Here is a 15,021-nt window from a genome sequence, read left to right as displayed (position 1 = left end):
GTAGCACACCATAAAGAGGTTTAAGAGGGTGTGTGAGTGTCTGTGCGTGTGTGGGAGGATGAGGGTCTAATCAATTCACTGGTGAGTAAAAAAAAAAAAAAAAACACAAAAAAAACCATGTGTTTATGCTACGCAGATTTCTCCCTTGGCCTCTTACTCACACTACAGCCCCTTATTTAATCAAGGCGGTAAATCTCAGCAGCGACCCAGAGCTCTCACCACCATTCCCCTGGTGGCGTGAGCCTTAACATGGTAAATTTCACTCGGGTAGGGAAATGCGCTCAGTGGCCGAGGCTAGTGCTTTGGAAGGATAAAAAGAGCACTTACTGCCTGACATGTGCAATCCATAACAGAATAATGAGACTCCTCCACTCTAGGAGCTCTCTCTTTTCCCCCTTTGCTCTCCCTTTCCACATTTTTTGTTTTCCTTGTGAGTGTTCATGTAAATTCAGAAAGCGGAAGATGTGACAAGTGTTAGGGGCAGAGCGGTTAATCGTTTGTTACCGAATCACATAAGAGCATGTACTTTTTTGCGAAGATTCTCCACAGAACCGCTGAACCTTGTAGAAACTATTGGCCTCCTTCTGTCAGAGTGTTATGCTTCCAAGTCAAGCCGATCCTTTTCACGTATCAGTGTTGTCAATATGGGAGAAAACAAAGCATTTCAAAGAGAAAGAATGATGCGTGTGAAATTACATTTATTGTTATTGTGACCAAACCATGCCCAAACTGGCATGGTTTTTATAAGACTAAATTTACTAGGATGTATGATAAGAACTAAGAAATTAGCATCACTGTCAGCAGCAACAAGTGCAGAAAAAGAGTGTGTAGTGTATTTGGGGTGAGTCCATGAGACTGAGGAGTAGTTCATGGGTCTGAAGTCAGATCACATTCTGCCCTCATTTGAATCTCAACACACACCTGTAACATTTGCAAACTACAAATCCATCTACAGACAGACAGACAGATGGATGCTCCAGCCACCAAACCTGGTCTACAGTAAGGCCTTCTGTTGGACCAGAAGGGACACCACAACAGAAGATACATAGCGAAATGGAAGAGAAGAAGAGATGTGAGATATGAGTATGTACTTATAAGAGATCATATGCAACAATTGGTTCACAGCTAAATTAAACTTTGCAAGGTGTTGCAGGACCCTGATGGCTACTTCTTGTACTCAATAACTAAATAACTGGCCATTTGAAGTCTACCAGGCATCCATTTACAAACTCATCAGGACATCCAGAGTGATCAGAGGGCCAATGAAAACAGTTGAATGCTATTTTTATGCATTTAATTCTTCTGTGCACCCCTCCTGTTTATAAGTCCATGTGTGAACACTAAAAAAAGAACATTGCTTCCTTCCCTATTGTCTCCCTGCTCCCTTTCGTTCATCTATGTCACCCCTTAGGGGCTGAGACACAATCACCTCCGATAGCAGCGGGCCATCGCTCACCCTGTCCCTTGAGGCGACAGCCCACTTACTGCCAGCTTGGGCTCAAATGGAGGACATTTCATCACCCGACCGAAAACACAATTAAAAACACGTGTGCACCGCAGTCATCCCTCGAGAGCCACCCCCTCGCCATAAGTTTAGTTCTACTCTGAGTCTGCCTCCTGCACCCTCGCAGATATTTACTTTCCCTGTGACTGAGTGTTTGACAGCTAGGCTGGAAAGTGCTCTGCGTTATAGTGCGTGGAAGAAACAGAGGAAGAGGAGCGGCGCTCAATGTTTAACTCTCACTCGCTGTCTGGTAGCTTCAACAGTTCGCTGATAAGTGACTGTGCTCTGGGCTAGAATCTTTTTCCTCCTCTCTGGAAGCCAAAATGGAGGACAGTGTGCTAGGGCTTGTGGTGATGGGTGGTTTACTTAACACACATACTGTACACACACAAACACACACACAGGAAGCAGGAACAGAGGCAGACTGACGGCTATTAGAGTGCAGCGATGCTCACTCTTATCTCCCACCACGATAGAGATCTACAAAGAGCTTGAGAGAGATTATGAATTCATTACCTTGATACACAAGTGAGCACTGCAATAGGCAGGAGTTTGAGAGTGGAGATAGGGGCTTGCACAGGGAGGAGCAGGGACGGGAATGCTTTGAATTACATGCATCTGATAGAGGATAAATCATCTGAATGGTCTCTTTATTTTTAGCAGATTTTAAGCTCTTCAGACACCATATCAAATGCTTTTGCACACACTGTATTTAGTGGGGCCTCCTTTCAGGTCCTACCCTCTTAACAACACACCACACTTCATCTGCCATTTTTTAAGAAAACAACACAATCCATTGCAGCTTTATGCTAACATTACAAGAAGTGTGTGGGTGCTGTTGAGCAGCATTTTCTACAGATTGTGTCTTCTACCAATCCAGTCTGTGTTATGTATCCTCCCACAGTGATATGCAAAGTATTTTGGGTGCAGATGCAGTGCCTTGCTTTTCATCTTTCTTCCAATATGATCTTGCCAGAGCTATGTTATTTTTTTGGACAGCTAATAGATGCTAATTGTTCAGTTCAGATTAAGACTGATTGTAACCGGAGATTGTCCCTCAATGGCAGCCACCACATCTATATGGGGTGTTTGCTGCTATTCCTTGGATGGGTGGAATCAAAATGATAGATGTTTAAAGCACATTGTGAAGCCAAAGCTAAACCCCTTACATTGATGTTGTTGTAACCCCATGACCTTCATATATTTGGGCTATAGCTCTATAGGACACCATTAAGTCTTGCAAGCACCACGTTAATTAAGACGCTACGATTTTTCACTAGTAATTCTCTGTACTTGCTGTGCAGTAGTAGATCAAACACGGCTAGTAGCTGTCTATTCAGTCTACTACTAACCAGTGTTGAGGTGCATTACTGCCACCCACTGAGAAACAATATCATATCTTGTCATCCATAATCATATATCAGAGCCCAGCTTCACTGGTGTTGCCTTCTAGTAGTAGTTATTTCTTAGTATAATGTACTTGAGTCAATATAAATACTCACTCAATATCACTATCTTAAAGGTTTTTTTTTTTGTTACCGAACACGCTCACTTCCTCCTGCCTCTCTTTGCATCAACTCTCATGCTTTTCTTCTTACCAGCTTTCTTTCGGAGAGTGTTTTCCCTCCAGCTCTGTTGAACTTGGCTGACATTTGGGAGGCAGTTGAGAGAGCACATGCAGCTAAATAAACCAAAAGAATTTCACAAGACAGAACGTGATGAAGACAGAGTGGAAGGACGCTACACTTTCCTGTGAAAACTTTTTTTTGTATGGTGTTTAAATGCTTACACCGTACATTTGAATTCTAAGCAGATTTCAGTAGCCTGAGCAGATGGTTTTTTTAATGCTGTGAGTGCTGTCTACAGTCATCTAAAGAAATAAAAATAAAATAAAATTCAAAATTGACCAGAGGTGAACTTGGGGTAAAAGAAACATCGGCAGCACTGTTATAAAAATATCTTCTGCTAACAACCACCTGGAAGCCGTATGGCCTTGCAGTGTTCTATGTTTTCACGTATAATAAGCACTTTTACTGACTGATAAGTACCTGTAATGATACAACACCATATGAATCTATCTTTCAGCAAAGTTAAGAACACATCTTTGATTGTTTAGAGGCCTTGCAGAAACCACCCAGTGTATAATTTATGTTGGTGTAGGGGTGTTTTTATACAGTAATATATCATTACTCTGTGTACATGTTGTGTCCTGTGAATATGGCTTTTGTATCTATGCTGAGTGATGTGCTGTGTGTGTGTGTGTATTCAAACTTCTGTGCCTTTCAATGTTTGTCATTGTGTACAGTATACTGTATTTTGAGTGCCTTTCCTGCTTTTAGGTCAACGTGAGCCTTGCACTATATGTGTGCCTTCCAGCGAGTGTTTGTGTACACAGTGTGAGTGTGCGTGCGTGTTTCCACACCGCGAATAGGCGGATGAAGCCAAAGAGGCCAAGAGTGATGAGTGATGCCAGAGGTGGTTTTTCTACCAACCCCTCCGCTGGCTCGCTGGCTCACTAATGGCCTCTTCAGCGGGCTGGCTAACCGACTCGCTGGCTTTCAGTCTTCCTTATTTGGTAGTAGAAGGTGAGGGGGAGGGGGGGGGGTGGTGGCGGCAGGGTACTCTGTTTACATGCAGGGTCAGGAGGTCTGAGCGCCAGAGTGCCATGGAGCAAACGCAGATCACTTAGAAGACAGTAAGAGAGTTGTTGCTTCATGGCTGTCAACTGGATGGATCAGGGCAGATTCACCATGAAAGTGTGTATTGGAGTGTATCTGCGTAAGGGTGCAGGGTGGATAACAGTACATACTTTGGTGAAGCCCCAGAAAAAAAGATAGTACCACAGGTAATTTTCACTTACATGCACACTCTGTTCTCTCTTTTCCCTCTCTTGCTCTCGGGCCCTGGCCAGTTGAGAGGAGTCTGTAAAAGAGGAAATTAAAGGCAACCATCCTTATAGTTTTGCTCTTGTCCGCTTGACTGCCTGCCTGCCTGCCTGCCTGCCTGCCTGCCTGCCTGCCTGCTTGCTTGCTTGCCTGCCTGCCTGCATTCCCTAGGCAATGTTTATGCTATGCCCTGCCCAGGACAGAATAGATTCGCCCACACAGCACTGTGCTCTCAACCAGAACCTAAGTAGGTCTGGCAAGCCGAGCCACAGTCCCATTCACTCTCACTCCTCTGGATTAGGCCCTATGGCCTGGGGCAACACAGCAATGACTGCATTAAGACCTAAGATAGCATCTCCCCACCCCACACCACCATAAATTTATATCGGGATTTTTTATTATTATTATTTATATCTGAAGAAACATTACCAGGTTGTTTCCCCAATTTGCCCCTGGGATCAATAAAGTATTTCTGATTCTGATTCTGATTCTGATTATTTACATCCATCAGCTTCCTTAAAGTTAGCTTTGCAAACCAAGTGGAGAAACTTTTGTGCAGAAGTGTATATTAACCCAACCTCCCACCCCCAAGCCTGTATGAATTGCTGTGTAATGAGGAGATGAATCTCAGTTTAACAGGTGGCCACATTTGATGATTGAGCAGCACTGAACAAGTGCTGATATAAAAAAAAAACACAGACAAAAGCCTGGATGAGCTCCAAATGACAAAGAAAACATCTCATCATTATGATACACAACATAAAACCAAAAGACCTTTAAAAGCATCACACTGCATAGTTTTACAGCTTCACTGGGAGGTAAGTATAATAAGCAAAACATCTTTCATTCCCAAATACCATGAAATTACATGCACTGGCATAATCTAATTCATTACCTCCCAAACTTAACGGGGTTAATTTACATTTCTTTAAATGCTGCTATAAACAATTGGAGCATATATAATTGAATTCATTGCTTTTGTTTGTTTTTTTTTCTGTCTTTATGATGTATGATGTTAGGGGTTTCTAGTACAGTAAGTGTGCAGTGAAGGCACCGCTGTGATGAGGTTGGTGGCAGCTCACAGGGCACATTATCCTGCCTGTCAGACTCCCAGTGCCACGCTACGGATAACGCTGCTCTGAGAACACAGTGCCTCTTGACGCCAGCTGTTAAGATTAGCAGAGCTTTGTTTAATTGCTAACATCCTAGGAGCCACTTAAGAGCTACTGCTCTCTTTTCCTTAGAAACTGTCTTTAAAGCTCAGCCAACAGTTGCTGCTGCTGCTGCTGCTGCCTGTTCATTCAGGTGCAAAGACCTTGGGGATTTGTCCAAGTCAGTTACGTTCAGGGAAACTCACCCCTCCCTCCTGCAGAGGGAAGCACCTGAATCAGCAACACAACTGAAGCATTACACCAATGCACTGAACTGAAGTAGATGTCAAAAGGTAAAAGTTAAACATGCAGAAAAAATCCTTTCTTTTCAAAATGCTGAACATCCATTTAGAGCAAACTCCTAATGCAGTTTTAGAAAGCAGACCTTATTAGCGGCCCTTAGAGGCCATGTTTTCACTCAGACTCAATCAGGCTGTATTTTGCAACAAGCAACTGTCAAACAAATGTCAATGACACTGTGTCCCATCATCTGCTTGTTTACTCTTGAGATCTCATTTTTAGGCCAAGTAAAATTTGGCCTAAAATTGAAGGTATCCATCACCAGAGGCCTAATAAGAGGCTTAGTCTGTAGCACAGCAGAAGTGTCATCCAGCTTTCTAGAGGAGCACTTGTGAAATTAAGAAGGTTAAAGTGAGGCATCTGGACTTTTAGAGTTTTCTACAGACATTTTGCTGCTCCTCCAACGGGTGCCCAGTTGGGGTAGCCACATGTTTACAGAGTCTTCCTGATGTGGTGTTGCTCTTTTTCCTCCCCCTCTGAGCTAGTGGGTACAGTTTGTGCTCTGTGCTGCAGGGTCCTGATGACTCCCAGTTTGTGTTCCAGTGGGTGGTGGGAATCAAACACCAAGTACTGGTCCGTGTGTGTGGGTTTCCTGTGCACCTCCACATTGACGCTTCTGTCCTCCTCAATGTGGACCGTGCAGTCCAAAAAGACCACATTGTTGTCCCTGGTGTCCTCCTTAGGGGACTTGTTGTCCACTGCGTTCATGTGTTCTGTGAACCTTTTCACTCCATGGTTCTTGATTTTGATCCAGGTGTCATCCACATATAACCAGTGGGTGGACTTTACAAGTTCAGATGCCTCACTTCAACCTTTGTACTGAAAATGAGCTGGATGACTGAGAACCTTCATCGACACATCATGAAATGTTTTCCAGAGATGTTGTGGCATGTATTATGAGTGACAAAACACATCTAGGCCATCAAGTCATTATGTTATCACCATGGGAGACACATTTCTCCCCCTTCAGAACCACACATTCTATCTGCAGGAGGCCATACTTAACAACATTATAATGTGTAAATCCATTCCCACTGACACCAGCCAGGGAGGGGGGTTGAATATAGTTAGTGGACAATCACTCAACCACCTGAAATTTAATATTTTGAACAACTTTTCATTTTCAGTTAGGTTGAAAACTCACAAGAAATGGAGCCAGACTGTAAGAATTTTACAACAAACCTGACAAGTAGATGAGATTATATGGGTTTTATTTAAAAACGCATTATTAGTGATTAAATTTAAATAAAAAAAATAAATAAAAAACATGAACTAATTTAGGCCAAAGTTCTTGCTGTTGCCTCTCTTTCCTCATATGTGTGCAAGTCATACCATCCAATTGGACAATTGAAAAATGTGTGCATGTTTGTTGGAGTTGAAAGACATTGTCTACAAGTGGACTGTTCACACTCAGTTAACAGTTTAAAATCACCACAACGGCTTTCTTTAATTACGTGCTTGGCGAACATGACGTGTTAGGCTGCTTGTCAGCAGGCTATGACAGGGTGTTGGAGTCCTCGGAGGGTGTTTTTCCCTCCAAGTAGTGTTAACTTGCATTGAATTAAAACCCAGTCAAACATGATTGAGCTACAAATGGAAGCCGCATTTAAATATATATACAGAGAACACATTTTTGCACTGACACACAGCTTGACAGTTGCACACATCAGTGGATGTAATGTACAGCGTCGTCCCTCTTTTCTCTGTTTTCAGCTTGTTGAGCCCATTGTGGGGGGTCCAGCTGTGCTATTCTGCCTCTCCACCATTTCTGCAGGTCACTATAAGGCCTAACTATCATCGTGGCTCAATATAAAAAAATACAGCTGTTAATATGAATCTGGTGTCCTGGCCTGCGGGGGTGATGAGAAGCAGGGGGGGCGTGTGTGCACGCAGAGAGCAGGGATGTCTGGGCTTGCATCTGCTCTGACACCCATTTGCTCACATTCATTCGCAGTTTCTGCATGTCTGCTGCTCTGCCAGCAGCACTAATAATCAAGTGATGATATGGAAATGAGGATGTGGTGTGCAGTGTATGTAATGGCACTGGAGTTAACTACAGTAGATATTTCAGCTTGAAATTAAAGTATATCCAGCAGACTGGAGCTGTAGAGATGAGGACATTTCATAACCCAGCCATGAGAGTTAATTTTGAACGAACACGGTAATATCTGGAAGGATAATATGAACTGACCCAGACATAAGGTGGGCAGATATGTTCTCGATAAATCATGTACAATGATGAAGTCAGAAATATTATATAGAAGTATGATAGAAAAAGACTGATGTATCTTAGAAACACTATGTATTGTTTATTTATTATGTGTATAATTTAGCATGAAATTACAGCTCAGTCAGTATTCATGACTGACACAGATTTCTTAGTCTAATTCATTATTCTTTTAACACATTTTTGTCTGTCACATTATAAAGTATAAAGTTTAGAGACAGTAAATTATTGTGGATAAAACCCAGGTAAACACACAAGTCCCAAAAGCAGCAGTTGATTTCAATTAAGAGAGACCTCTGCTGTTTACAGTGCAAAAATAATTAATCAATTTCAAAAGGGAGTACCTGCACATTTGGAGATGAATTCTGCACTAAAAATACTATGTGTGTGTGTGTGAAGCAAGGAATGTGAACAAAGAAAGAACAACACAGAGTTCATTACATGTCTAAACTGCTGAGTTCCAGATCTGAAAATACTGTGTTGAATGAAAGAAATCCAGAAGTTACAGGAGGAGCTCCCTCAGTGCCAGGCTGTTGTGACAGGTAGATGATAGCTTTCTCTCTCTTAGCCTCAACTAAGCTGTCAATATGGATGGATGGGCTTTAGCACAGGGAGCGTGGGAATCCATGAAGCCAGATGACAGTTTACTGTGTGTTGTGTCATGGTTATCACATGAGCAGCTTGTTTCTACTTTACAGTTTTATTTGTGCACATAATAGTTTTCTCAGTAATTTAGAATATTAATTCCCCTTAATAAGACATCTTTAAATTGTTTTGTCACAGCCTTTGAGTCATCTACTAAAATATAAGGCCATGAAATGATCTTATTATACAGGATTATGATGCAGTGTGCAGACAAAAAAGCAGCACACACCTGACATGTTTGTGCATATAGAAAGTAAGGCTGCTTTTGAAGAAGCAAAATATTCATTTAAAATGTCCGTACACTGTTTAAAAACAAAATCCCAGAGCACACTTACCGCTGGGTTGTTTTCAAAACCTCTTTAGCCTCATATCTTCTGCTGCTCCAGTGGCTTCTTCTTCTTCTTCTTCTTTTTCTTCTTGTTACCCACACAGTTGTACCTTTAAAGTAGATAGAAAAAAGGGGAGAGGGAGAAAAAGAGGAAAAATAAAAGAGAAACATTAATGAAAGGGACTTCTAAATGAACTACCTTCTCAAGTGGTAGGTGGGGGAATTCAAGAAATGCAGAGATGACTCTCTCTCTCTCTCCAAACCCTTGCCCTTTGTGACCACAGGACGACAGTTCTCAGGCGAGGAGGAGGCTTGCTGCTGATTGCCTGAGAGCTGTGGAGTGCGAATCTGCATGAAATCCCTCCTGGCTTTTTTTTCTTTTTTATCATATTCTCCTTCACATCTCTAATGAGCCTGGTCCGAAGCTGTGGGTGCATGCATGTGTGTTGGTGTGTGGATGCATGAGTTTGCATGTGTGTGTTTTTACTAACTTAACTCCCTCGATAAGTGTGCACACTGTACTGTAGTGTCATGCATTTTTTCTGTAATCGGACTAACTGTACACATGCTTCCATACATCTGGAAGCCATTTCTAATGCGCTCGATAATCAGTCAATACTCCTGGTCAGGTCTGTGGCTGTGGGTTACAGTGAGTCCACCGTACTGAGCTTTCATTGAGCAGCTGACGAAAGTTATCTGGTGAGAAAGGTCAGAGGAGCTCATCATTACCGAGAGTCTGCTTCAAGATAACGATATGAATATCACTGCTGGAACATGCTAGAGGGGCATGATCGCTACAGTTTGGACACTGAGGGTCTCTTAGGAGATTTTGCCAAATGCACTTTGAGGTTTTCACTGATAGGTCAACAAAATCAAATATTCATTCATGTTGCTATGAAGGATAAATGTAAATGCAAAGTCTGTGATATGATATAAAGCAATTATCATAATGGGTTTTTTTTAATGTATTTGTCTCAAAACAACAAACTCCACAAGGATGTCATCAGATATTTCGCATTGCATGACAGTCCAAACTCTACAAATATTATATAAAACTTTATTGCAAGAAGGCAAACTGTCACAAAAATATGACCAGGCATTATATTTTTGTTTTCAAAATGAATATTGATTAATTGTATCTTCATTGCTACACTATGCTTTACCAATATTAACGTAACAATTGCCGTTGTCTAATTTCAGTATAACAAAATGTACATATAGAAGGGTGAAGCTGAAAAGCAACAAACAAAAAAGTTTGATTTACACCTCAACCTGTTGTGCAATTAAATTATGACTTCCTTAAACAATCTTCAACACGGTTCTGTTTGGAGGTGAAATGAAAAGGATAACAACATCTCTACTCCTTTCTGACTCCTATCTGTCCTCAGCCTGATGTTATTGACTTCTCTCCTCCTCCCCCACTGTCTCATGTAATGGGTGCTGCCTGTAGACAGTCTCCTAGCATCCTCTATGGGCATTATTACCTCGGCGGTCGACAGTCAACATGATCCTTTATTCTGACAGGCCACTGGGGTCAGACTGGCCCCTCGCTGACCAATCAGTGTCAACTAACAGGCTGGCTGCAGTCCGATCCCCTGGTATACCGACTACAGCACAAGGGAGGGTGAGCATGTGTGTCTGTGGATGTGTGGGGAAGGTATGTAGGAGGGCTAAAACTCATGTGTTTGAGCAGGTAGTATGACTAACTATTTTCACTGTGTGGGTGAAAAGAAAAAAGTGTGTCTGTTTACACTTGAGCATGCATGGGTATGTGTCAGCAAGAGATAGAGGGGGAAAAAAATTATGAGGCCGAATTCTGCAATACTCCCACACGCCTGGCTGCCAAGACGAGCGCGGGGGAATTTGTTTAATGTACAGCATTTATTCACTGCTCACACGCTGTTGCACTACCGCTTCCTCCGTCGCATGAGACACTCCCTCAGCTGGGCAAGTGGCCATTAATCAGCCAGAATGAAGGGTTAGCCGAATAGCATGGAAGCTAAAAAGCATTCCAGGTCGACATCTAAGCAATGGCATCTGAAGAGTAACACTTAAATTCAAGTCTGTGTTTTTTTCTTAGTGCTATATAACTTAAGTTATGCTTTATCCACTCGTGTGGAAAGCAGTTTGTTTTCTCATGACCCTGCAACATATTGGCATTGAGTTTAGTCACCGTGCTGAGACAGATGGCCGAGCATCATGGTGCATGGCAAATTGGGAAATGAAAACATGCATGCTCCGAAATGGGTCTATGTAGTTTCTGTCCAGCAATGTGTCCACTTAGGGTGCATTCAGAATAGAAGAATAATTGGGAATTGGGACACCCTGATGTACAAAAAATAAAATCACACCACAAAAGTATTAAAAAAAATACAAAGCTGACCTACTTATTTAAGAACAGTGGAAAAAAACATGTCTCGAACAACAGTTTTTACTTCACTTTATCAAGAAAGGCAGACATTTTTTATCTTGTTGAATGAAAAAAAAGAATGTACCAGATGTCTCCCTGTCCTCACCTTGCTGTCACCCACCCACCTTATCCCTCTCCATTGTTCTACACACATAGAAATGACTTGTGCAAAAACAAATCATTGCCAGAGAGTAAGGAGTGGATAACAGAGTGGAGTGGCTGCAAAGGAAAGTATGAAGCAGGTGTGACTGGATAGGATGGAGAAAAACAAGTGAGAAAAATGAAGGGTGATGTTGGAGGATGGGTTCAGGGGTTATAGGAGAGCAGACAGTGATGAGGAGGAGCAATGAGTCAAGAGGAGAAAGGAGAGAAAGAGGAGTCAAGAAGGGACAGGATGAGCAAGAGGAAAGCAGGGAAGACAGGAGTGGGATGAGAAGAGACAGTAGGTGAGAGGACAGAATGAACCAAGAGGAAGAGAGGGTGGAGTATAAAAGAAAGACAAGGGAGGAAGCATATAACACATACTACAAAATGTGTCTACTGTGTGTTAACTTCTCTATCTGTAAATGTAGGCTTCATGGCTTTAATGCTACAAAAGGAAACTTGCTATAAATTCATGTACCAAGTTTTTCTGCCTTTATTATGACAAGAAGAGCTTTTACTATGGTCACAAGCTCTGGGTAATGACCAAAAGAATAAGATTGTGAATACAAGCGGCCGAAATGAGTTTCCTTCGAAGAGTGGCTGGGCGCTACTTAGAGATAGGATGAGGAGCTTGGTCACTCGAGAGGAGCTCAGAGTAGAGCCGAAACTTCTCCACATTGAGAGGAGCCTGCTGAGGTGGCTTGGGCATCTGTTTCGGATGCCCCCTGGACGCCTCCCTGGGGAGGTGCTCTGGGGATGTCCCACTGGGAGGAGACCCTGGGGGAGACCTAGGACGCAGTGGAGAGTATATGTCTCTCGGCTGGCCTGGGAACGCCACGGGATTCCCCCGGAACAGCTGGATGAAGTATCCGGTGAGAGGAAAGTCTGGACGTCAAAGAGAAGTAGTTTGAAGTTGGATGGAAGGATGGAGCTTTTACTACACATCCAACAAGCAACAAAGGCTACCAGGTGGCATTAAGTGCTTTATTAAAAAGACATCTAACAGATGTTATAGGTGGGATTCTTTCAGAAGTAACATCTGTGTGCCTCTCAATATGTAATATGCTCACAGAAGCCTCTACCTGATCACTGTTTAGGAAGCTATTCAGGAAGGTGCACAGGCACCAGTCTGGGGTCTTGTAGCTATTTAAATGTATTATTGTCAAATATAGGCAAAATTCTGGGCAACACAATACACCACATCCACCATGTTTTAATTCTCTCTGATAAATTGTAGAACCTAATGTAAGTGATGTCACGGCCCAGGGGAGGAACTACAGGGTAATTGGGGAGGTAGCAGTTGCATTACACAAAGATTCAGCCAGACTATGCAGAAGCTGAGACCAAACAGCGACTGGTAATGCTTTTAAATTTCAACATGGGCTGTTTTTGTTGGAAACTGCTCCTGTCATCAGCCCAGAGGGGATCCATCTGTGCCTAGCAGTACAGTGCATCAAGATTTCAGGTCAGTTTATATCTAGCCTGTCATCACCAGGAAAATGTCATTGAGGTTGATATTTCCAGTCCTTGTAAATGACCTGCATACATCATCTGTTGTTGGGGAACTCATCACCATGGTACTATACATGTGTCATGTTCCAGTCTATATTCAAACTATTGTTAAGGATGCCACAATGCATCCTGGTACATCATGATAATGGCTGTGAATGCTGCACCAACAGCAGGTTAAACGTTACAATAAGATATTTAAACCTCTGTCTGTTATTCATTTATTGCTTAATTAAAAAAAACCCTGTGCTACAGTGCCTGAACCAAGCACATTCAATATCGTAGGTTTTCTGCAAAATACTACGACAAACCATTTTGCCAAAATGCCTTAAATTCAGTGAATGTGGTGAGATGTTCCTTAAAGACAAACACACTCAACCAGGCAGCTTTTGTCCTGCAACCTTATTATTCTCCACAGCCGCTAACTACCCCGTACCTCGGTGCTCCGTCAAAGAACCTCCATACACACACACACTAACAACAAAATTCTCAGATGAAACGCTCAGGCAATGAGCCACTTTGACTGAAGTTTCATTAGCAGAGCCTGTTTCAAGCAGATAAGTGTAACAGAGTCCATTGTACTTACATGCTCCCAGCATATCCCCAGTCATAATTACTTCACTTCAACACTGGTAAAAAAGACTATGAGGTGACCTGTTTGATGCACACCTGCTTGCACACAGTAATAGTTTCTTTTTTGTTTTTGTGTTTTTTTTTTTTTGGGTGGTGGTTAGGACAATTGTGTGTGTGCTTGTTCGGTATGTCTATTGGCATGCTATGTGGACTATGTGACTGATATTCAATTAGTCCAGCTGCCACCTCTACATGGCTCTGCATTCCAGTGCTCAGTAAATCAGCTCGCGTGACAGCACACAGGTCGATATTAATATTAACGCCTCCATAAATAATGTTATTGTAGGCCTCCGTGTTAATGGATCATGATATGATGGCCATGATAAAGCAGTATATGTGCGTGTGTGTTCTATTGTGCAGGTGCATGAGGGTTTAACAGGGAGAGAGACTAAATCCCCTTCGATGTCCTTCGATAGGAACGTTGGTGACATTGGGTTGGAAAGGCGCCGAGGTGGTCACAGCTGTGTTCCCAAGCCTAAGGGGGGTGGGGAGTGTGTATTATGTGTGTGTGTGTGGTGAATTGGTGGAGGTTCGGAGCAGGAGGCTGTCGGGGACTGGACACAGCGGATTAATTATTATAAATCATCTCCCAGGCCACATGTTTATGGCTGCTACTCAAATTATTGTCTGACTATCCCATTTCCATCTTTGTACACTGCAGCATACGCACTGTTTGTGTGCATTTGTGACAGGAGACGTCCGGGGTTGAATAGAAGAATGGCTTTGCTGTTTTGTGACAATGGCCCATATTTCATTCTGACAGCAAACATATCACTTTAACGTCTTTATGTGGCCGCTGCAAATCTGCGGATTAGCCATTGGCTGGAAAGAGATGGCCGTCGTCAAAGTGAGGGGTGTCAGAAATGTCAGCTTGTTAACTTGACCTTGCAGGCAAAAGTAGCGCATCAGTCATTACATTAAGAGACGTTTTAGTACCTGTGCAAAAAAAACAGGACGTTTTTATTTCACTTATTCAGGAATTCAGGATTTGCTGAGAACGCATCTTTATTTCATTACTGTTTCTGCTGCTTTTCTTCCAAGTTACTTCTCACTCACTCCTCTACCTGCTGGCCTTTTAGCAACCTCACTAGTTCAAACGCAAAGTTCAAGGGAAGCTCATCAGTAGTTGCCATGGGAGTGAAGAGTTTTACTCATTCACATGCACCCTCCAACAGACGTGACTGAATTTCCAGCATGCAAATTTAAACTGGTGAGGCTTTGGTCACAAGCTTCCCTGAACCCTCTTCTCTTAGCTGTGGAACTCAACACTCAAAAATTAATGCCC

This window comes from Parambassis ranga, chromosome 4, assembly GCF_900634625.1.
Source record: "Parambassis ranga chromosome 4, fParRan2.1, whole genome shotgun sequence".
In the NCBI taxonomy this organism is placed as follows: domain Eukaryota; kingdom Metazoa; phylum Chordata; class Actinopteri; family Ambassidae; genus Parambassis; species Parambassis ranga.
Note: the sequence above shows the minus strand (reverse complement) of the source record.